This window comes from Lagenorhynchus albirostris, chromosome 3 (assembly GCF_949774975.1).
Source record: "Lagenorhynchus albirostris chromosome 3, mLagAlb1.1, whole genome shotgun sequence".
In the NCBI taxonomy this organism is placed as follows: Eukaryota; Metazoa; Chordata; class Mammalia; order Artiodactyla; family Delphinidae; genus Lagenorhynchus; species Lagenorhynchus albirostris.
Window position 1 is genome coordinate 17,162,440 of NC_083097.1, and position 23,993 is coordinate 17,186,432.

Here is a 23,993-nt window from a genome sequence, read left to right on the forward strand (position 1 = left end):
AACATATTGTTTGATATATGGAAAATATTACTAGAAGATATATTCTTAGAACCATAATATCTTCATCAAATTGCATGAGAATTAGTTAATTCTGTGAATATTCTGAAATTGCCTTTTAAAATTTGCCCTACCACTTATTATAGAATAATGCCTGTTTTCCCACAATCTACCAAGGTTCCTCAAGCTCTAATTTGCACATGAATCACCAGGAGATCTTGTTCAAATGCAGATTATGTAAGTCCAGAATGGGTCCTGAGATTCTGCATTTTGAATATTTCTTCATTTTATAGTTACTTAAGGTGGCATATTGGGATGTTACTTGAGATTTTTCTTCTTCTTCCTACAGGTATTAATATCTGCAAATTTCTTTCTAAAAACCTTTCTAACTGTATCGCATAAATTGTGTTTCTTCTTTATTCATCTTGATGTATTTCATTACCTTGTGATTTCTTCTTTGGTCATTGGTTATTGAAAGGTATCTAATTTGTGAATTTCCCAATAACTGATTTCTTATTTATCTCCATTTTTGTTAGAGAACATACTTTGCTGATGTATGATTTCATTTTTTTTTAAATTTATTGCTTATTTTATGTTCTAACATATGGTCTTTCCTGGACAGTGTTCCATGTATGCTTGAGAAGAACATGCATTCTATTATTGCTGGCTTTGGCCTTCTACAGGTGTCATTCTACTTGGTTTCGTAAGTATATAGCATTGTTCAAGTCTATTTTCTTTTTGATCCTCTCCCTTAGGTGTTCCATCAATTACTGGCAGAGGAATCCTAACTATTATAATCGAATCGCCCATTTCCACTTCAATTATTTTCATTTTTACTTTATGTATTTTGAGGCTTTGTTGTTAGATGAACAATTGTTATGTCTTCCTTTCAGATTTATCATTTTATGATTGTAAAATGGCCCTTTGTTTCTAGTAACAACCTTGGTCTTAAATACTATTTTGTCTAATATTAATCTATAATTAATTATATAATTATATTATATAATTATATAATTATAATATATATAAATATATATTATAGATATATTTATAGATATATTTATATTTATATATATTTATATTTATATTATATATAAAAATATATAAATATAATTATATAATTAATCTATTAATCTAATATTGCCTATTTTATCTAATATTAGTATAGCCACTCCAACTCTCTTTTGGTTCTTGCTTGTATAGCATTTTCCATCTTTTAACTTTCACACTATTTGTGTCTTTGAATCTAAAGTGTAAGTCTTGTAGACATCTTAAATTAAAACAACAAAATTTGATTGAAATTAATACCAACTTAATTTCAATAGTAGATAAAACTACTCTGATATAACTCTCTTCTCTTTCCCCTCCTTTGTGCTATTATTGTCATACAAATGGCATCTCTGTAAATTGAAAGCCCATCATCATAGTTTTATATTTATTATGCAGTTGTTTAAGTTACTCAGGTTAAGAATAGTCAGAAATAAAAATACATTTATATTATACTTCATTTTATACTTACATATAGTTGGCTTTGCTGGCACTCTGCATTTCTTCATTTGGATTTGAATTACTGTCTAGGATACTTTGATTTCAGCCTGAAATAACCTCCTTTAGGTTTTTATTTGCTTGTTTTTGGTTTTGTTGTTGCTGTTGCTGTTGTTGTTTTAATAAAGAAGGCTTGCCATCCTATAAATGTTTTTCCTCATCAGCTTTATAATGAGAGTTGCGGATATTTTCTCAAAGTTTTATTAGATATTTATATTTGTCTATTATATTTTTTTAACATTTTGATATTCTGGTACTCAAAGTAATTATTCTTTCTTTTTATTGTCACATTCCTAAAAGCCGGAGGGGAAACTCCGAGAATCTTTCTCTCTCCAGCCTCATCACTCTTTTTCTCTTAAACTTTACGTTACTTCTATGTCATTGAATAGTCATGCCCTCTTTTGCCTCCTGGTCATTTTAATACTGTATCTTCTCACTGGAGTCCTTTTCCTACCACATCCTACCCTTGGTAAACTTCTATGTTTCAGGTTAACTTTAGGTTAGTTACATGATCCAGAAAGTTTTACCTAGGCCTTCCAAGTATGAACTACCTGCTTCTCCTATATATTCCCTACACATCACACCTGTTTACTGCTTGGTGACCCATAAGAATAATTAAGCATGAGGAGGATCATGCCTGTTCGGATCAGTATTAGCTTCAATATGTGGCACACAGTAGGTAGTAACAAACATATAAATAGATTTCCACAATTGAAATAAGTTTGATTTATGTATTTAGCTACGTTCACACATGAAAAAAAGTTGTAAGCCATATTTATTGCACGTAACTAGATTAAATCAGTTTACCTACCTGTTGCTAGCACAAATTATAGTATAATGCAAAGGTGGATTTACTGAAAACCTAATAAAACTTAAGCTTCAGGTTCCCTTGGTTGTCTTAATTTATTACAAGGTCATGCATTTGAATTTAAAATTTTACATTCTTTTTATTTAATATGCAGCTAGGGTTGCCAGATTTAGCAAAGGAAAGTACAAGGTATTCAGTTGCATTTGAATTTCACATAAATAGCAGATAAATTTTGAGTGTAAGTATAATCTACACAATATTGGGACATACTTATGATGAAAAAAGTTGTTATCTCAAATTCAAATGTAACTAGGCTTCTGATGTTCTTACTGGCATCCTACAATAAAACAACACCCCAACACCACCACCAAACTATACAAGCTGCAGGCCATACAAACCCTGAGTCTGCCTCTCTTCTATTGCTGTGATAGAAATTTGAGTTATCAAATGGACAACTTTGGAGCTGAACTTTAATAGTTCCATTGAACTTTAACCAACAAATGTATATCTTTTGAAAACTTAAATGGATACTTGTCCCTAATGCATTTTTCATATTATATATCTTATATGATTAAATACATTATATTGGTTAAACTTTGATAAAAAGACATACCATCATCAAAATTGCCAGACTGTCAGTGAGCATCATTTAGATGAGTATTTTCAGTTAGTTACTGCACATTGAACCCTACTATGCTCCATGAACTGCACAAGACTTTCAGATGCAAGATAAAGAAAACACAGTCCTGATCATTTTAAATGTCTGGAAAGATTCTATAGTAACATCACACCTTAGACACATCAATCTACAATTGTAATATAAAGTTACTCTCGTTAAATACCAGCAAAAGACCATCAGGTTCCCGTTCAATAGCCAAAGAAGTTTGATTGTTTTGGGAAGATATTGACATATAATTTTTGCCAAGCAATACATAAATATATGTATCATTCTGCTATATGTTTTTTTCAAATAAAGGTGACATAATTTTCTCCTATTTCCAGCCTTTGCTGCTTTCAAAAGTCCTCCTCAATGATAAGTTTCAGAGAGGTATGAGACTGTAATTTGATATACATATTGAAAAATATAGAAGGATTTTAGGTTGTTTTAGATGTTTCAAGCAACCTAGTAGTATTGTGATATTTGCAAAACAGCATCTCTATTATAGCTCAAAATGTCATGGAAAAGGATGCCAAGCACCCAATATTCAGAATATTTGTCCAATAAGTAAAAAGCCTTAGCATTAATTAGGGCCTGACATATAATCTCAAAAATATATAAATCTCCAAGTATGAAAATCTAATGATAGTCCCTATATATGGTTAATTAGTATAATAATAGTTCTACCAAACTATTGAATAAGTCTTGGCAATAGACTACGAAAAGTGACTTGTTCATTTATTACAGGCATGTTAGTAACAGCCCTGACTTAGCAAGAATCAGAGGGCACACTCAAATTAGGATAACTTGAGAAAAGTTTAATAAAAGGACTATTTACAAAAGTGTGGGAAGGGGTAGTGTAGTATCATGCAACTAGTAATAAACAAGTTTTTACCATATTAACTCCAAAGAACAAAGGGGAATAGTTACCGGAACCCAGAAAAGAGATTTGGATATAGAGATGGTTGCAGTAACCTTCTGTCATGGGACACAGCTAGCCTGTGTTGACCTTAATGGGAAAGAAACCAGGTAAATATATGAATCTCATTATGCTCCCTCCTTTTGACCTTTTGTAGCTCCCTTTTGGCCAAACCCAATCTGAAACAAATTCAAGCGTTCCTATTGATGTCATCAATATAGAACAGGCCCCAAGAGCCGAGAGGAGAGAGGTGGGGTAGAGAGCAGATCTAGAAGGACAAATGGCAAATGTATAAACTAGAAATCACCAAGGAAAAGCAACCATTCAGCTGCTATCATTTTGCTTTACTTACTACTTCATCCATGTAAATATGATTAGGTTTTCCTCTTTCTGATACCTGATTCTGATACTTGGACAAGTTTGGACTAATTTGCCCCCAAAATTTGGAGCAATATAAGGAATGGCCTGATGTAAAATACTGAATATAAGATACACATAAAATTCATGTTGGGGTGACTGTAGACCATCTATAAATATAGTCACCCTCAGAGGAGCTGAATTTAAGGTATAACGAGGGCTTTGGGTGACTGCTGTTTAGGGCAGAAGTTCCAATCACATTAGGACATCATAGGCCAAAGAGCAAACAAGCAACCATGCAACAGAGATCATCTCAAATATAAGAAACAAATTTAAACTTACAAGAATAAATGCTCTTCATGGTCGATTGTGACAAACACTCTTCTACTAAAATGGGGTAGGCTCGTATAGCATGCTTATGATATTTTGTTATAGGTTATCACAGTTCATATTAGCACAAATGTAAAATCTCAGAGAAATAAAATTGGCAGAAAAATCTAAAATTTAATAACTCTCTCAAGAGGAAAAATGGTATATGTGGAGGTTTAATAATGAATTTTATATCTATCATTTCTTGAATTATTTAAGAGACTAGAAAGATATATATCAATATTTAAGGAAACACTTTCAACACATACAAAATGGCATAAATACCATATTATTTTACCATTATAATACATGGATTTGCAGATAATGCCTCTGCAATACCAAACTGAATGTCTAATGAAGCATGCAGCTGCTAAGATTTTCTCTAGTAGAGAAGGCAGTAAAGGGAACTGCTGTAGCTTTTATTATGAATTAGAGGAGGATCCTTCATGAGACAACTGGGTTTTCATGAATGCCAGGTTGACATTGGCAAAATTGATATGTCTTGACATTTAGATGAGTTCTACAGAATGATGTGTACATGTTCTGTCATTATGCACACAATACATCTGTAATGTTTAAAGAACTTAAAATAACATTATTGTTGTAAGAGAGTGAGAACAAGTCTACTTTTAAGTACAAGCAGATTTCAGACTTGAAAAATGGAACAATGACATCTGATTTAAAAGTTGGATCTCAAAGCAAAACAGATCAAAAATTCAAGCTATCAGAATAGTGTTACATGTTCTTATTTTGTAAAAGAACACTTTAAAGTTCTGACTTTCAGGGTAGAAGAAAGACAATGTGCCATGTTAAAAAGAGGATAGACAATTTTCATGTTGAGCCCTAAAAAACTGCTGATATCTAAACATTTTAACTTGCAAAGGAGACAAATTGCAAATGATATTCATTGAGTGCTTTCTATGTGCCAAGCACTGTTCTCAGACCTTGACATGTTTCCACTCATTCAGTGCTCCCCAAATCCCAAAAGGCCGGTACTGATAGTATTCCCGTCTTACAGATGAGAAAATGAACACAAAGAAATTAAATAACTCACCCAGTGCTACACGGGTAGTTAATGACAAAGGTTATACCTGAAGCCAGCTTGTGTGGATACAGAGCTGTGCTTTTAACCACTGTGTCATTCTGTTTCAAATGATGGAGTATGGGCTGGATGTGGACTCATTTAAACATCCCTGGCTTTATGGTTTGTGATGCTTTGAAATGCTGTTCTTGCCCTTTTTTAAGAGTTTGAGGGGCCTCCAAGTCTAAGAAATGTGTCAGCAAGCCAGTAATTCATCAGTTTACTATAAGCAATGCCTTAAGATGATTAATTCAGAGGCAATGTGAGTGCAAGACAACAGTGGACAAAAGACTGGAAACCAACAGGTTGGTTAACAATTTTTAGGAAATGTAGGCTTTGCCTAGCACAGTGACAATGGGAAATGGGAAGGGAGTTTACAGAGGAAACATTGCAAAAGGAACATACAGCTTCTGATTGGATATAATAGGGAAAGGAAGAAAGAAAGAAAAGAAATGTCCATCTTTCCATCCCAGTTAACTGAGAAAATTCCCTTAAAATTGTTATGAATAGAAAATTTTAAAAGACATGTTGAAAAGTATCTTAAAATTGAAATTATAAGGAAAAAGTTATGTGTTTTATATGCTAACATACCCTATAGTAGTTTTTAAGTTTTTTATAAGAAATGAAATAATGTATGTATTTAATAGGTGCTTAATAAATGGTGGCTTCTATTATTTTATGAATTGTATTATTTATTTATAAATTCATTTCAGAAGCTGAATGTGAATATTTGAACTCAATAAATGGTATGACTATTCTACATTCACCTAAATTTCTATTTCAAAGAGAATATATTTTTGGAAATATTTAATTTTGATTTTTACAAGAAATTCCTCTGCAATATTTGGGAGAGGAAAAACGTAAATACTAATAGCTTGTTCTCAAAATTGTTAATTAATATTATAACACATTCCTCCCAAAAATATCAATATAAATATTGTTCTCAATTTTGCATAAGATTTAAAAAGTGAAATGTGGTGATTTTACTTTCAAAATGATGTCTATATTCACATAAATATGTATGTGTGTGTGTATGTAAAACATCTGAGGGACTCTACATTGTTCCTACTGTTGATTTATTTCAGAAAATTCAATCCACTAAAAGTAAGTTTATACATTTGAGCACATGCCTGCAATGATACTCAAACAAAACAAATAAACTAAACACATGATAACAGGGACCTTGTCACATTCATGTATATGTTTTCCAAGGCCAGGCACAGTGTCTTGCACTTGAAGGGGATGGATAAATGCTTCTGGAAAAAAAGGGAATTCAGTTGATCCATGAGGTAGGTTTGCTCAAGATAGGCCTTTCACACTCACAAGAGAGTTTCCTGTACTAAAGGTTTTTAGCGGGTATACCTTTGTTTTCATTTTCATTGTTACCTTCCACAACGGGAAATATAGTTCCTTGAAAATAGTAAGTATCTGTAACATCATATTACACACAAGAATCTACAAGTCCCCTCTCTTTTTCTCTAGAGGAGGGAGAACTCTCTGCTCTCCAGAAGGAAGAGCAACAAATCTGACAGGTGAGAGCCTGGAATTCACTGGGCTACACTGCACGAGTGGAGAGAGTTATCCATCCCTCCACCACGACGTGGCCTCATCTTCTTTTCCTGTATTTCACATGGGGAACATCCTTGCCCTGTCCTAAGCTTCCTGCCTTTAAGCACCGAGCATCCACTTATGGATAGGTTCTGGGCGTGATTTCCATAGGCAGGAAACTGTTGGTGTGAACAGTTTGGTGACTGAGGAGGTTGACATGAGGGTTCTGAAATGGAGACCTGCTATATTCCATTTAGAGGTGATTGATGGGCAAAACATAAGAATAAGAGGGTTACTTTGGCACTAGTTGTAAGACGTTATTAAATGTCGGAGTCCAGCTCCAACGAGTCCAGGGAAACCTGAGGGATGGACGGCGTCGGCAAAGGAAATAAGACCTGACAGCCTTTGTAGATGTCAGCACATCAGGCTCAAATTTATTTTTCAGAGCAGGTATTTATATGTAGGCAGGTTTCATCATCATGTACAAAATCAAAAAATCTCAACATGTTCTTACCTCAAAATATGTTTATCAGTTTTCTGAAAATGTCCCCAGTTTCTAGATATACTAACAAGATAATTCCCCAAGTTCTCATTAGTTGCAGGTTATTTTCTAGTAGTTAAGCCACGCTATTATGTAATTCTTTATTGCAGAAGCGCAATCTTCGTGTTCTTTCTGCATGGGCAAGTTTTTTGAATAGTGCCTTAAAAATATTTACAATATATCCTACAGTTCCTGTGTACCTGACTCCACTAGTAGCACTCACAATAACTCCTAACGCTCCTGTTTATCATCCGGCAATTGTTGCCAGAGTATTAACCTTTCCTTATGGTGGACCCGTATGAAACCAAAATCATCAACAACCCCTTCGTAGGGCCACAGTTGTTCAATTGGGGGTGTTTTCCATAGGAACTTCCCTATATTTCCAGATTGTGTATTGCATTCCCAGTTTCCTGGGGCCGGAATAGGTACTTTCCATTTTGTGGTAATAATAATGGGGGGGTAGTAGTATTTCTCATTTTCCTAACCCTGAGCGCAAATCCCCCTTGTGCTGTTTCCATATATAAGCTTAACACAACCAAACAGATCAACAGAGATGTAGTCCACCGTCCTGGCACATTGCTGCTTCGCAGTCCTGCCTTTGATTGCATCATGACCTTGTCACGGCGCAGGGACTCCAGGATGGCTTCCAACAATTAAATTGAGCTTTAACTGAGAATTCTCATCATCAGGGGTTTGGGTCACCTTCTAGCAGTTAAATGTTCTGAGACTTTAGTTAAATATCTTTCAGGTGTATTCTCTACTTCACTTGTGTCTCAGAAGGGAGAAGGAGACAACCTCAGTCTTCCCTCATCACCCAGGTCCCTGGTCCTTTAAAATGAACCAGCGTGTTATTCTCTAAAATATTAATCTTGAATACATTGACTATCATGTGGAATAAAACATAGTATGTGGAGAGATCAAGGCACCCCATGAACTTGGCACATGTGCATACTGACAGCCAACGTTTTGGTTGCACATGACTTTGTAGGCAGATTATACTCTTTGATTATATGAAAAAGAATATATTTTGATTATAGTCAGGTTTCATTCTAAATAGGAAGACCTATATTTGATATTTTAGACATCCATGATTGAAAACTTCATTAGGCAGGGAAAAGAGAGATAGGATTGTGCTAGGCTATTAACCATAGTATGTATTATCTATTCCATGTATACCTCTATGCTCAGTCCTCTAAATCTTATTCTTGAGATCTGAATTCTCGTTTTTGTAATTCCATTTCTCTAGCAACAGAATTCAGCATTTGCAAATCAATTAACTCTGGCTTTTAGAGTATTTCCCAGGAGTGGATATAATAATAACAATCAAAATAATGGTCATAGTTTTGTGAATGTTACCTGTCACTGTTCAAGGGTTTTGTTTGCATTAATCAATCACCAGAATAATGCTCTGCAGTATACACTATTATAATCCTGTTGGTTTGCAACCTCGAGACTTTCCCAGGTGAAAACTGAAGCTAACCTCCATACACAGAAGGCAAGAAGAGACCTAAGAAAGAGGCAGACCACTCCAGATTTGTACATGGCATGTTTACTAAGCAAGGGAACTTGCATAAGAGGCTTATCTTGAGTGGCTGCAAGACGAGTAAATCTCTGCCCCTGTCCACCAGAATCTTAAAGCTTATATAGAGACCTTACCTGGGCTCAGTCTCTATCAAGATGGTCTCAACAACACCTTATTCTCTCAAGGCTTTGTCCTTGGAACAGATCCTGTGGTAGGAACAGGGGGCAGAGCATACAATACAAGGACAGGGGAATGGGTGAGTAGCTTGTGATTGCCCAGGTCCACCTCGCCAGTCAGCTGGTGGTCACATCCTCTCAACTACCTCCTCCAACAAATCCATGTTGCACTGATGAGGAAACTGAGACACAGGAGAGAAAGTGACTTGTATAACTAAAAGGATGTAAACAAGATTTGAACTAAGTGTTCTAGTTCCATGTAAATTGTTTTTAAGAATATGACTACATTGTTTCTGCCCAAAACTCTATTTGAAACTTAAGGATGACCTCATTTTCATTTCCACAAGATCATCTTCCCATGGAGTCACATGCTCCAGAGCAAAACTACAAGGTAGGCACAGTGTTTAAAACATAGCAGAGTTAACAACTCCTCGGTTTAACACGTCTAAATATTTTCTGCAGTATTGGTTTTTGCCCCAAAAAACCTGTTCATTATCAGACTGCGTCCTGATTTTGTCTCCTGCTTTTGTGAACACGATAGATAAAGCAATAACTACTTTCCAGGTCATGAGATTAAACAGCAGAAAACATTGTATAGCAAAAAAACAAATAAGCAAACCAAAAACTCAAAAAGAGTTTAATTTAATTACTATCTTTCACAGGAATTAGTTAGTTAAACCCAGTGGTGATGGGTTATTAGTTAAACCCAGTGATGGGTGATTAGTTAAACCCAGTGGTGATGCTTATAGGTATAAAGGGAGGAATCAATTAAGGGAAGACTGAAGATAAAATGAAGAAGGGATGACCTGTACATTCTGGAGACCACAGAAGAATTCAGAAGGAAGCAATAACGGCTGTGGATCATAAACACCTGCATAATCAACATCAAGAATGACATTTACAAACAATCACCTCCAACAACAACAAAAATCGCCTTATGTTCCCTTGTCTTTCTTTTACAGAAGACTGCAAATATGGGTAATAACGCAAAAATGTTGTATTCCAGAATGGTGTATAAGCATAGAACTCTGTTGGTAAAGAAAGAAACTGAATTGAAATTTTAAGAGTAAATGACATTTCAAGTTATATTATTAAAATTTTATATTAACACATATAAATATAGAGAAATTTTAAAAAATCATAATACTGATTAGTGTGATTGATTAGTGTGAAATACTTTTATAGACTCTTATGACTAAATGAAATATTATAAGGGCTCTTTCAATAAATTTATTTCCATAAAAATTTTAATACTGTTCTACTAATATACCAAATTATGGCTACTGTTATGTTTAAGCAATCTGAGTAAACATAATGTTGATATTTAGTTAATAATTATTTTTCTCTGAGAAAGTACTATACTGTATTAGGTTTTAACATCTTGAATTATATTTTAGTTCCAATATTGCATTAACATAAATTCAAATACAGTCTTTACCAGTCTCATATAATATAAAGTGCAGAATACAATGTACTTGAGAAATTAAAGCTTGAAGCAATAATTTAAAAAATCAATTGTTAATTAAGGTGACAAACTGTGCAGACCAGGAGATTTACTATTTTATTATGCACTTTTAATTTTAAATCTGTAATTGTGTTTCCACACCTGCTAATAAAGATATAAGAAAGCAGTGGTTTCAATCACATTTGTAGGGATGTTAAATCACTGCCCTTGAGAAGTCTGATTTTCTGGTTTCTAATACATGTCTGGATTGATCATCCTGAAGGGAAGGCAGCTTTCCCATTTTCTAATCATGCTTAGAAATCTATAAACATTTAAAAATCTTCAAATTAGACACTATTGGTTTCTCTGCCATTTTTATTTTCAGTGACTAATGAATGTCAAGAATAGGGAGATCATTTCCAAGCAATTACTGAAAGTAAACTGATTTATTAGTCCATGGCTTATATTACAGGAATACAAGGTACATGATATGATTTCTATTGTTATATGAAATTGGGAAGTTCTTTTCAGAAAATCAATAAAATTTTGCACACTTGCAGTGCTATTAGAATCTGAGTTCTCTGTTGCTATATAAATTATGTTTTAGATATCATAAAATTATTTCCCAGATGTTTATATCCAACAACTCTTTTACATACTTTCAAATAAACACATACAGGCTAAGGATTAGTAATTACATTTCAGAATTTCATTGTTCCTTCAGTCACTAAAACTGTCTTTGCATTAAGCTCTTAGCAGAGATTATGAATAACAGCCACATTTTACTATTTCTCTAGTCCTAGCTATTATGCACAGGCCCTCTGATTGTTACAAGTTGTCCTTTCATTACAAGGAGCAATGCATCATCAGTGACTCTAAACTTAATAGAATTCTTTTCCTTGATTACATCCCACGTGAGGCATGGAGTTTGAGTTTTTTAGGAGAATGTGCATCTTTGTTCCACTCTTTCATCCTGTTTGTCCTCACAGACAGATAATGAACCAGGCTTATTATTTTAGCAAACTTAAAATCTTAATGGTAACTTGAGAAAGAGAATGTGTTCTACTTTCCTAACTCTCATAAATTATCCATAAATATCATAATAAATATTCTGAAATCATGGTTGGGGAATAAAGGTAACGTTGCCTTACTGCAAGAAAAGGACAGGGATAATGTGAAATGGATAATGTCAAAATTACGATAGCCTGGAAATGTTTTATGGATTCAAAAATATACAAAATTGAGTGTTCATCAAAAGTAATGGAAAATAGGATCAGTTTACCTAAAGATTATTTGAGTCAAGGATTATGTAAGTCAATCTGGCTACTGTGCATAAGGTAGCAGTGGTTACCAACATTTTCCATCTCTAATTGCAAGGCCCATCTTTTATTCAACATACATGTTTTATACAACATCTATAATCTGCTATGATTCTTAAATGGCATAAATGGCTGCCTCTACTTAAAAAATATAACAGTAATTAAAAAAAATCAAGTCATTTATATACACATTTAGTATAATGTGTATGGAAACTGAGCACGTTTCACTAGGTGAGGTAAGACAAAGGAAAGTACTGTATGATACCACTTATATGTGGAATCTAGCAAAGCCAAACTCATAAGAACAGAGAGTAAGATGGTGATCACCAGGGCATGGGGGTTGGGGGAATGGGATGGATATTGTTTGAGGATACAAATTTGCAGCAAGTAATAAATAAGCCCCCTCTAATGTACAGTACAGTGAACATAGACAACAATATTGTATTATACTCACCAAACTTGCTAAGAAACTAAAATTTAATTATTCCAACCACTAAACAGAAAGGATAATTATGTAACATGATAGGGTGCTAAGTATTGCTATAATTATAATATATAAATGCATCAAAGTAACATGCTATATACCTTAAATTTGTAAAATGTTGTATGTCACAATTATTTCAATTAAAATATATAAATAAATAAAAACAAAGAAAGATGCTAATTATCTTGTATTTTTTGGCATCTCCATTTCATGTTTTGCTATTTTCCACTCTTTTAGATAATTTTCATTTGGCAAACATCTACATATTTTAAATGTCTCTACTTTCTCTAAAAACTTTTTCTCTATTACCCAGAAATGACTGGTCAAGTTTTCTCCCTTGTAAAGGATTTTCTCACAACCTTCATAAATGTAATTTAGAACCTCTGTCGAACCATGATTTTATAAGATAATGGTTCTTTAAACTTAGACTGATTAAATATGTCAGAGGTGGATGAGTAACACGATACAGAGACTGTTGAACTTACTATGCCTTCATAGCAAAACTGTTGGTTAAATGGTTGTGATAAGTAGGGCCCATAGAAAAACTAACGAAAACTGGTAAACGATACAAGTCAGGATGATAAAATCAAAGGGGTAAATGTAAAATACATTAACAATATGTATGAAACTTGTCTTGGAATGCTACACAAAGAATTCACAACTGTTAGAAATTGGTCAACCTAAAGAAGACATTATTATTTTCAAAAGCTACCTATATTTTCCTTGGATAAGGGCAGATCAGCACTGCCCTTTTCTATTCTCTTCACAACACAGTACAGAGCAGTGGTAGTGGCAACCATATGGCAGCAGGCAGCAAACAATAATGATTTTTACCACCAAACAAAAAGGAAAAGATAATAATAGGAATGTAGAGTCATAATAAGGATTGAAGGATCATTACCTTACATGATACCCAATCTGAATTGTACATTGTGAACAATCGACAATTATCACAGATCACAGGCACTGCTGTTCTGTTGTATTTTTCTGGGAAAACTCATTTGTTCTATTCATTTTTGTGTGTATTGACATTTAAAACACAAAAAATATTTTTAAAACTAAAAAGATGCTACCAAAAATAAAATATTTAATTGAAGTAAAAATTAGAAGACTCTTCTCTTTGCCACTGCCCTTCCCAATTCTCCAGAGGTTGCTCCTATTAGATATACTTTTGCAAAAGTAAAGTTTCATCACCACAAAAATCTTTCTTTCTTCAACATTTTCACTGAAAGTGCCCTTTACAGTTTTGCTCTAGTGGATGCCTGGATCTCCCTTGAGGACACTACTAACTTCCCCTGCAGGGCTGCAAAGTGGTAGAGTGTTTTGGTTGTTTTATTTTTGCTTCCTCTATATTTCTCTTAGCACTGAGCTTGTAAGTCAAATGGGGTTTGTATCAATATTTGCTGTTCCTTGTTCTTTCCAGTCTATTCTCAGTCTTACACAGAGATTTGAATCCCGTGTTATCAGGTATTATCTCTTAGGACCCCTCATCATTGCATCATCTACTGATACCCTGGGCTCTCATTGATTCTTGATGTCTCTGGTTCCCACTTCACCATTACTTTGGCTGTCAGAATTTTTGATGATTTTAATCCTCAGGGTGAACAGAAAATCTAGCCATACTGTGGCTTCTCAGCGTCCTGAACTACTGTGAACTTGTCCTGCATACTCCCCGGGCCACTCAGTTCCGTAGTCATGACCTAGTCCTTGGCATTACCTATAATAGCAACTCCTTCATAATCTCAATTTCACACATCACACTCTGTCACCTCGACTTCCTGACGTCTTGCTTGTACTCACTGCCTCAAGCAACCCCACTCCAACAAGCCATTATGCCACCGGGATGTACATTTATTGATCCCACATTATTTTCACTTTCCCTCATCAAACTTATATTTTTCTCTTCCATAAAAACCAAGCTTAAATTCCACAGTCAGTTGTTTTAATGACTCCCCTGCATATATCCTCGACTACACTATTCTTCTTCAATTTTGTCATGCAACTTGGCTGTACCCTGACTCTAATTAAATAATTCTTTACTAATCCAGTCCTGAATCTGAGCACTGACATAACTGGAGAAAAACACATAACTACGCTGCCTGATCTCATTTTACATTCTCCTTAAACCTTAAGGAAATTCAATTTTCTATTATTTTCTCTTTTTTTTTTTCCGGTACACGGGCCTCTCACTGTTGTGGCCTCTCCCGTTGCGGAGCACAGGCTCAGGACGCGCAGGCTCAGCGGCCATGGCTCACAGGCCCAGCCGCTCCACGGCATGTGGGATCATCCTGGACCGGGGCACGAACCCGTGTCCCCTGCATCGGCAGGCGGACTCTCAACCACTGCACCACCAGGGAAGCCCTCTCCTACTCTTTTAAATGACTATTCTATACTGTGTCTTTCCTGCTCTCCTCAAACATTCATCATCTCCTCCCTCACACTCAAATGAAGTTGATGGACTTGCTTCCTAATTTGCTGAGCAATGAGGTCCAATCACCTGTCCTGACACCTATGTTCCTGATAGCATTTGTACCTGCATACTCTGCCTTCACTCCTATTAGTGTGTCCAAGGCCAACACCTCCACTTATGTAACGTTGGCAAAGGCTTCTCTCCAGGGTCCTGATCTCTATATGAGGCCTCTTTGCAAAGAAAAGGGCTCCTCCTCTGAGTGGACTTAGCACTTTGTTGAGATATAAGTGCTAACAATAAGCCTGAGCTAGATGACAGTTCCCCTTGCCTCCTGGACTCAGTACCCTCACGTGCTACACGATCCTAAGTAGGGAACCAGTCGCCTGCCTACTCAGGAACATCTATCTGGTATTCCTGTACTCTCTCTCTCATGCCATCAATTGCTTCTCTCTACTAGATCACTCCTATCCTGCTGTTATTTATTTTACCCTAAAAATATAATCTCTCTTGACACATCCCTCCTTTTGGCTCCCTTACATTTCTATTTTACCCATTGCAGCTAAAATTATTCTAAGAGTTTTTTATACTCTTTCTAATTCTGCTTTCCCCATCTCTCTTAAAACCACTTTTAGTGGCCATTCTCCTTTGCCACTCCACTGAAAATATTTTTTAGTGAGGTCATCATCGTTTTCTACTGATAAAGGTAAGCCTGGTTCTCGGAACTTTATATTGGACAAGTCGATAGCTCTCTCTTCCTGTAAACACAGCTTCACAAATAGTACCCCCTGTGTATTTGATCCAATCACTCCTCATTCCTTTTCATTGCTGTCATACCACCATGGTCCAAGCCACCATCCTACTGAACTTGAATTATGGCAGTAGCTTCTTAGCTGGTCTCCCTGTTTCCATCCATGCCACATTTCAAGGGTATTCACCATAAACCACAGTAATTATTTTAATATACCCATCTATTAAGTTACTTTTCTGTTCTCAGTTCTCAATTGTTTTCCATGTTACTCAGAGTAAAAAAGTCTTTATTTATAATCATTGCAAAGAATTAATAGCTTCATTACCTCTCAGATTTAATTTTCTTTCTCTCAAACTTGCTAACTCTATCTCCTATCATTGGTCTATAATACTCTTTTCTCTAACTTTCTTTGTTTCCAAGACATTTCTAAAATTTAATCCCTCATCTCCTTCAAGCCATCACTCAAACATCACATTCATAGTGAGGCCTCTTCTGACCAAACTGTGTAGGATTGCATCTCTCTGCAAGGACTCCCACCTGCCTTGCTTTATTTTTCTCCTCAGCACTTAATACTTTTCCCCATATTACATTACATTTATGAACTCTCTTACTTTCTAGAATGTAATTTCATTGAAAGCAGGGAGGTTTTTCTGTTTTGTTCATTGCTGTACCTTCTCAAGGCCCTAGACTAGTACTAGGTACATAGTAGATACTCAATAAAAATTCATTAAATTGAATTGGAGTCTGTATCAGACATTATTGTGGCCCCTGAAACTATAATGTGAGCAAGTCATCTTTAATCTAATATCTTTATAATTTTCCTGATGTCCTCTAGTTTATATATTTTAAGAGTTTTTTTACCTTAAAAAAGAAATCTAGACATATGTTATATGATACCTCAGTAATAAAAACAAAAATCAGCATAACCATCTTTAATGATAAACCTTAAGGAGATGAGTTGTAGAGGTCAGATGATTAGTGTTCAGACATAATTTTTTTAAATTATTTATATTACATGTACAGTTCATACTAATGAGGTTCTGTCTTTGAGTTTTGTCATAAAGTTTCTTATTTGAAAGAAAAAGAGACTAATGTAAACTATGGACTTTGGATGATAATGAAATACCTGTTTAGGTGCATCGATTGTAACACGTGTCTGACTCTGGGTAGGGCTTCTGCGGGTGGGATGCTGTGCATTTATGGGAACAGGGAGTAATGAGAACTCTATACTTTCCACTCAATTTTTCTGTGAGCTCAAAAGTGCTCTAAGAATAAATTTTATTTATTAAAAAAGGAGAGATATAAGTGAATATGATTGTGGATTCAATTTGGAAATGATTATGTTTGGCAGTTATACACTACACCATATTTGACTAAGAATCACCAAAAACTAATAGAAGGTGAGTGTCCTTGGCAATTAGAAAAGTTTAAACCTCACCTTTGACCAGTGTGTTATGCTTGACTTAACTGTGATGACTGAGTTACTTAACTGTTATTAGAGCTTATCAACATGCAATATTATTTGTAATAAAATATTATATTTTATTACATGATGTGGGATTTTTTTTGATACACACATATACACACATATACACACATATATATACTTGCAGTATACACACATATATATACTTGCAGTATACCTGACCAACTTTTAACATCCTGATCTTCACTTTTTATTATCTGTACCATTCTTTAGAAATGAATTTTTATTTTAAGTAATCTATGCACTATTTTTTTTTTTTTTTCTTTTTGTGGTACGCGGGCCTCTCACTGTTGTGGCCTCTCCCGTTGCGGAGCACAGGCTCAGGACGCGCAGGCTCAGCAGCCATGGCTCACGGGCCCAGCCGCTCCACGGCATGTGGGATCATCCCGGACCGGGGCACGAACCGGTGTCCCCTGCATCGGCAGCTGGACTCCCAACCACTGTGCCACCAGGGAAGCCCTATGCACTATTTTTAAATAGGTAATATCATGTGTTAAACATTTGTTATTTTATAAGACATGGTAATCTGCATATATAAACCCATTTAAACCACACAATAATTCATACAAGAGTTATGAGTAGGCATCAATACTACAGGCTTATAGTAAAGAAAATAAGCATTAAAATATTAATTCTCTTAAGCTTCTATATATAATGAGTTGTAAAGATGAGATTCAAACATAAGACTATCCAGTGTTAAAGGATCTTCTTAATGTCTTATTATACTTAATACAACTGTATTGAAGTTACTGATCAGAAAACAAAAAAAAATACTAAAAAGAAAGAAGTAACCCATGCCGAATATGGCAAACTGTTGACATTTCAATGTATGTCTTTCAAAATTTGTTTGATTTTGTATAATTTATAATATTATGATAATACTTAAGGTATTATTTTATGACAGCACTTTTATAGTTAATATAGGTATTTTCTGTCAATTAACTGAATGCGCCATACCTTCACTAAATCCCTCACTTTTTTCCTATTTTACTATTATAAATAATGCTGTGATGATTTTTCTTGTACTTGAAGATAACTTTGTTCACTTCACATGAATTTCTTATCATGTTCTTAGAATAAATGTATACAATTAAAATTCATTTTATCAGTCAATGCATGTCTCTCTGGCTTTCTAAATAAATTCCTAAAGTGTCACCTAAAATGCATTGGTTGCCAGTTTCAAGAACAGTTCATGATTTCTTATTTTCTATAATTTGTCCCACAACTAGGTATTATTACTTATTTTTGCTGGAATTGTGTTTGTACTTGATAATTTTGATAACAGCAATTCAATATAAGATAAACTTACTTGTTTCAGATCAATAGTGAGAGGAAACATCATGCATAAGATTATATGCCATTTATGTTCTTTCCTACTTTTGTAATGTGCTGTTCCTTTGTTTTTTTATCTGCCTCAAACTTTGATGATTTGTAAATGCTGCTTAATACTAAGAATATCATCTTTTGGCTTGCCACATAATTTGTTAATCTTTTCATTCTCCAAGTTTGTGAAAGCATCATTGTGCTTTCATTGTCACCCATGCCAATTTGTGAAATGGAGAATTTAATTTTTATTTAGCCAGATCTTTTTGATATCTTATTTTTGTGCTTAGAAAAATCTTCTTAATGCTAAAACAAGATTGAAATAATTATATTTCTTTCTAGTATTCTTATGACTTTTACATTTTTTCTTTGTTCCAACCGGAACGTGTTTACCTTTGAAATATTAAGCCAAGAGCTAATATTTTGGATCTAAGTAGGTTTAAGTAACTCTTCCAGCTCCAATCATTAATAAATTTTAGTTACTGTTGGCAATTTTATCTCCACTAGGAATTCCAACCACTTTTTCTAAGCTGATACCCCATTCTTGCTAACTTATTTCTTAGAGATTTAGTTTTCTTTGTCTTTCTGAGAGGGAAGTATACATGGTACCCTGCACCTGGCCTTTGCTGGTCAATCAGTTCTTATTCCTGGAACTTAGGAACTGGCTTTTGGAGACTTAGTCAATTCATTTAATATTGGTCTTGAAACCATAGGACTGGAGAAATCATTTTCTACATGAAGAGGGTGACCTACAGAGAGAGAAATAAAAGAATAAAATAAATGCCTAAAAGGAGTGGTGACAGATTTTATGCCTCAAGGAGAGAACGTAAATCAGGGAAAGCAGCTGCTATGGCTCCTGGTGGATGTTCAGGACATTTGTAATTTATTGAGAGGAGATGCAGTGTTTGCTGAGAGGTACTCTTTTGTCATTCCAATAAATTCTTCTTTTTCACTGAACACTATGGATTCTTTTGTTTGCAACAAAATTATCTCTGATGAAGACTCAGTCAGTTATACTAAAGTGTATTTTTTTTGGATTTTTATTCCCATTTATTGTGCTCTATTTGTTCTTACAGCAGGACCACATTAGCTTAAGTGGCATAACTTCTCAGTACATTTGCATAGCTAGCATGACAAGTCATCATCATATTTTCCTATGAATATTCATATACATAAATCTTTATATAATATATAATACATATATATATTTAAAGGAGAACTTCTGTTTCATTTTATCATTTTTGCAAAATTAAAACAAAATCCATGAAGATTCTGATTATATTCTAATGTGTAAAATAATTCAGTAAGACTGAAGGGTTTTTTTGTTTTTGTTTTTGTTTTTGCGGTACGCGGGCCTCTCACTGTTGTGACCTCTCCTGCCGCGGAGCACAGGCTCCGGACGCGCAGGCTCAGCGGCCATGGCTCACGGGCCCAGCCGCTCTGCGGCATGTGGGATCTTCCCGGACCGGGGCACGAACCCGTGTCCCCTGCATCGGCAGGCGGACTCTCAACCACTGCGCCACCAGGGAAGCCCAAGACTGAAGATTTTTGCAATATTTTATTTTGCATACAAAAAAAAAGTTCCTGTATTAGATTTTTGATTTTCATTGTGTAAGAATCCATGCCTATGTCATCAAAGATGCACCAAACATCTATCGAGTTCCTATGATGTGCCAGGCCTTCACCAGGGGAGTGGATGGATAGAAACAAGAGCAGGACTGACACCCTCCTGGACCACAGAGAGTTGATGTCTAGGAGGGGGACAAGCATTAGACCAGCGGTCCTCAACCTTCTTGGCACCACGGACCAGTTTCATGGAAGACGGTTTTTCCATGAATGGGGGGCTGGGGGGGATGGTTGAGGCAGTAATGGGAGCGATGGGGGCGGCAGATGAAGCTTGACTCGCTCGCCCGCCGCTCACCTCCTGCTGTGCGGCCTGGTTCCTAACAGGCCGTGGCCCAGTACCGGTCTGCAGCCCAGGGGCTGGGGACCCCTGCATTAGACAATCACTGATTGAGATGACTCTGGAGGGGAAATGGAGACTAGATGATCCCAGCCTTCGCCGGTCAAGATAAGGGTTTCAGTGTTTATAACAGGAGTAAGGAAAGTCATTGATAACAAGCTTTAGGCAGAGAAGTGATATGATCCAATTGGTATAAGATATATTCATGAACACATATTTTGGTAGCTTTTTTTCTATTATAATTTCAACTGCTTTACATAGGAAAGTTATTGATTTTGGAGGGTATGTGTGTTGTTTATTTGTCATAATTGTAAGTTCTAAAAGGTTTTCGATTTTCTAATTTGAATAGTCTAGGTAGATAATAATGTAAATTTATATAATAATAATATATACAAGCACAATGAGAATAAACCTCTTTATTTTTCCTAAGATTGCCTCTAGTTTTCCCCTGTTCTAGTGAATATCTTTCGCTTTTGCCTATTACATTATTCAAGGTTCAGACAGGAAAAAAAGAACATGTAATGGGTATTTCAGACAGAAATATATTTAATACAGAGTATTAGAGGCTTATATAACCATTAGGATGGTTGAAGTACTGAACATCACGTAGACCACTAAGAGAAAATTTAGATGTGTCTGGAGTCATGCAAGTCATCATAATGATTCCAGCTGTCTGCAAAACACATGTCTCTCAAGAGAATACTTTAGAAGAATACCATGAGAAGTGTCAACTAATAAGTAATCTCAGCTACTTTCTGCTAACAGAATTCTAAATTTCCTTTCAGGAGAAATTCTTGACCCACTTTTAGTCCGTGTAATTTAAACAGACTTGAAATCTCAAATTCTGTTCCTATCAGTAAGGATGTTACTAGTGACTGGCCTTAAAAATTTGCACATTCTACTGATCACAGTGATTAGTTGAGAGTTCAGCATGTTCCCATGTCAGGTCAATTAGTTCCCACCCTATAAATTTTACTGAGTTGACCTATGTTCACTGGACTTATTTATTTAACAGAAGGTGATTTTTTTTTTTTTTTTTTTTTTTTTTTTGGCAGTACGCGGGCCTCTCACTGTTGTGGCCTCTCCCGTTGCGGAGCACAGGCTCCGGACGTGCAGGCTCAGCGGCCATGGCTCACGGGCCCAGCCGCTCCGCGGCATGTGGGATCTTCCCGGGCCAGGGCACGAACCCGCGTCCCCTGTACCGGCAGGCGGACTCTCAACCACTGCGCCACCAGGGAAGCCCCCAGAAGGTGATTTTTAGACTGATGTTGGCCATCATTGTCACCACATGGAAAAACTGCCTGAAAAAACCAACATAAAGGAAAACAGAATATAAAGTAGACTAGTCATATTTTTAAGATGTTTTTGAACAATTGATTTCAGCAATATTTGGAGCTTAGTTTAGAACTGTATTTCTGGATTATATGATCCAGTTTTGCTTAAACGAATTGACTTGGAGTCCTTCATTTCCACAGAATGGATTCCAATTATTATAGCTATTAAATGTACTTTTTATATTCTTTTAAGAAACACTTGACTTTCTATTATTGTAATAAGGATTTCTGCAACCATATTACACATTTAGAATATTCTGTGGTGCCATTTTAAAGTTTCTTATGGTGTTAGAATAATAATATTACATAATTGTAAAGTTCTCTATTTCTCACATTAAAAGCTTCTATTGATTGAGATTTTTTAAATTAAATAACTTTAATGTAAAACTATTACCAGACATCTGTCTGCAGAGAAATGCTTTAGCAATTTAAATTTATATTTCAAGATTACCATTTTGTTTAAGTTTTCTATTTTTTAACCACTCTGTTTTTAAATTCATATCATTCTATTCACAGAGATTTTTAAATATATTAGCTTACGAACTGATTGTTTAACTTTCCCTGTGTTTGCTTCTGCTGTATATTTCATTTTATTGTACTTACAGTAGTTTAGGGATGTTATCGTAGTTTTTCTGCTAGTGTCCAGTGGATTGCTTTTAGAGGGAGGGAGGGTGCAGTTAGAAACCTTAGGGAACAGAATTCCCCTACTGGGAAAAAACAGTAAGATAAACCTTTGAAAGGATCAAATGATGGACAGATTTCAAATGGGAGACTGTTGCTAAGGTGTGATTATGACACATGGCAAACAATCCACTGGAAGCTAAAAGGGAGAGGTGGAAGGAAATGAGTGTTTCTACCCACTTGTTAGCAGTATCTGGTCTATTTCATTCTCTCCCTTATTTCAAGCCTCAGGCACTTTGTGACCCCCAGCTGTTAATTTCTATCTCTCTCATCTCTTTCCTGACTCTCTTCTCATTCTGTCACTACTACTATACCAGTGTTTTAAGGCTGACTGGTGGCTTGAGTTAATAAAACTTTTTATTCTGTGGGCTTTCCATTCAAGATGACACGTGTGTAATGATTGCTGGTCATTCAAAGAATTAACTCATTTCTAACAAAAAGGACAGAAGGACAGTTATCTTTCCTGAATATGACACTGGGTACAATTTAAATCCCAATAAGGACGGGAACATAGAAGTGACATTGCATGGAGCCAGAAACAAAGGTCAGTAGATTGCTTAAACCATCATGTAGGCATAGGGCCAAGATCAACGAGACTGGGTGCCAGAGTTTTGACACAGTAAATACTCATTAAACATTAAGGATGTATATTCAAGTGCATTTAAATTAATAACAAGTATTTTATTATTTTGTTATTTAATTAAAATATGCTGTTCTTGGTTTTATCAATTTGAGGACTTAGAGAGTCCACCTTCCTCTACAAAAGGACATTTCAATTATAAACCTTACTAATTGAAAGAAATGATTCCTTTTTTCTTTTTTTTTTCTTTTTGGCCACACCATGTGGCTTGCAGGAACTAGTTCCCTGCCCAGGGATTGAACACAGGCGACGGCAGTGAAAGTGTGAGTCCTAACCACTGGACCACTTTCACTTTTCATTAATAAAATATCTACTTATAGAATATATTTTATTCTTAAAATTCACAGTTTCAATATGAAATTAACAAAATTAAATAATAACTGAAAGCATCCTATCTAATTGATAAGAGGTAAATATTTATATATTTTTTGCTATAAAACACAATTTCAGAAATCCCAACATACAGAAAGTAATTATGGATTTTCAGATAGATCCAGTCTTTGTTATATCTCTGATCCAATTACTCCACATAACTTATTAGGAAATGCCAAGAACTGCCTGACATCTTGATGACAAAATTACTGTAATGGAATAGCAATACTTTATATTTTAAAAAGAAATTTAAAAATATAAACATGAA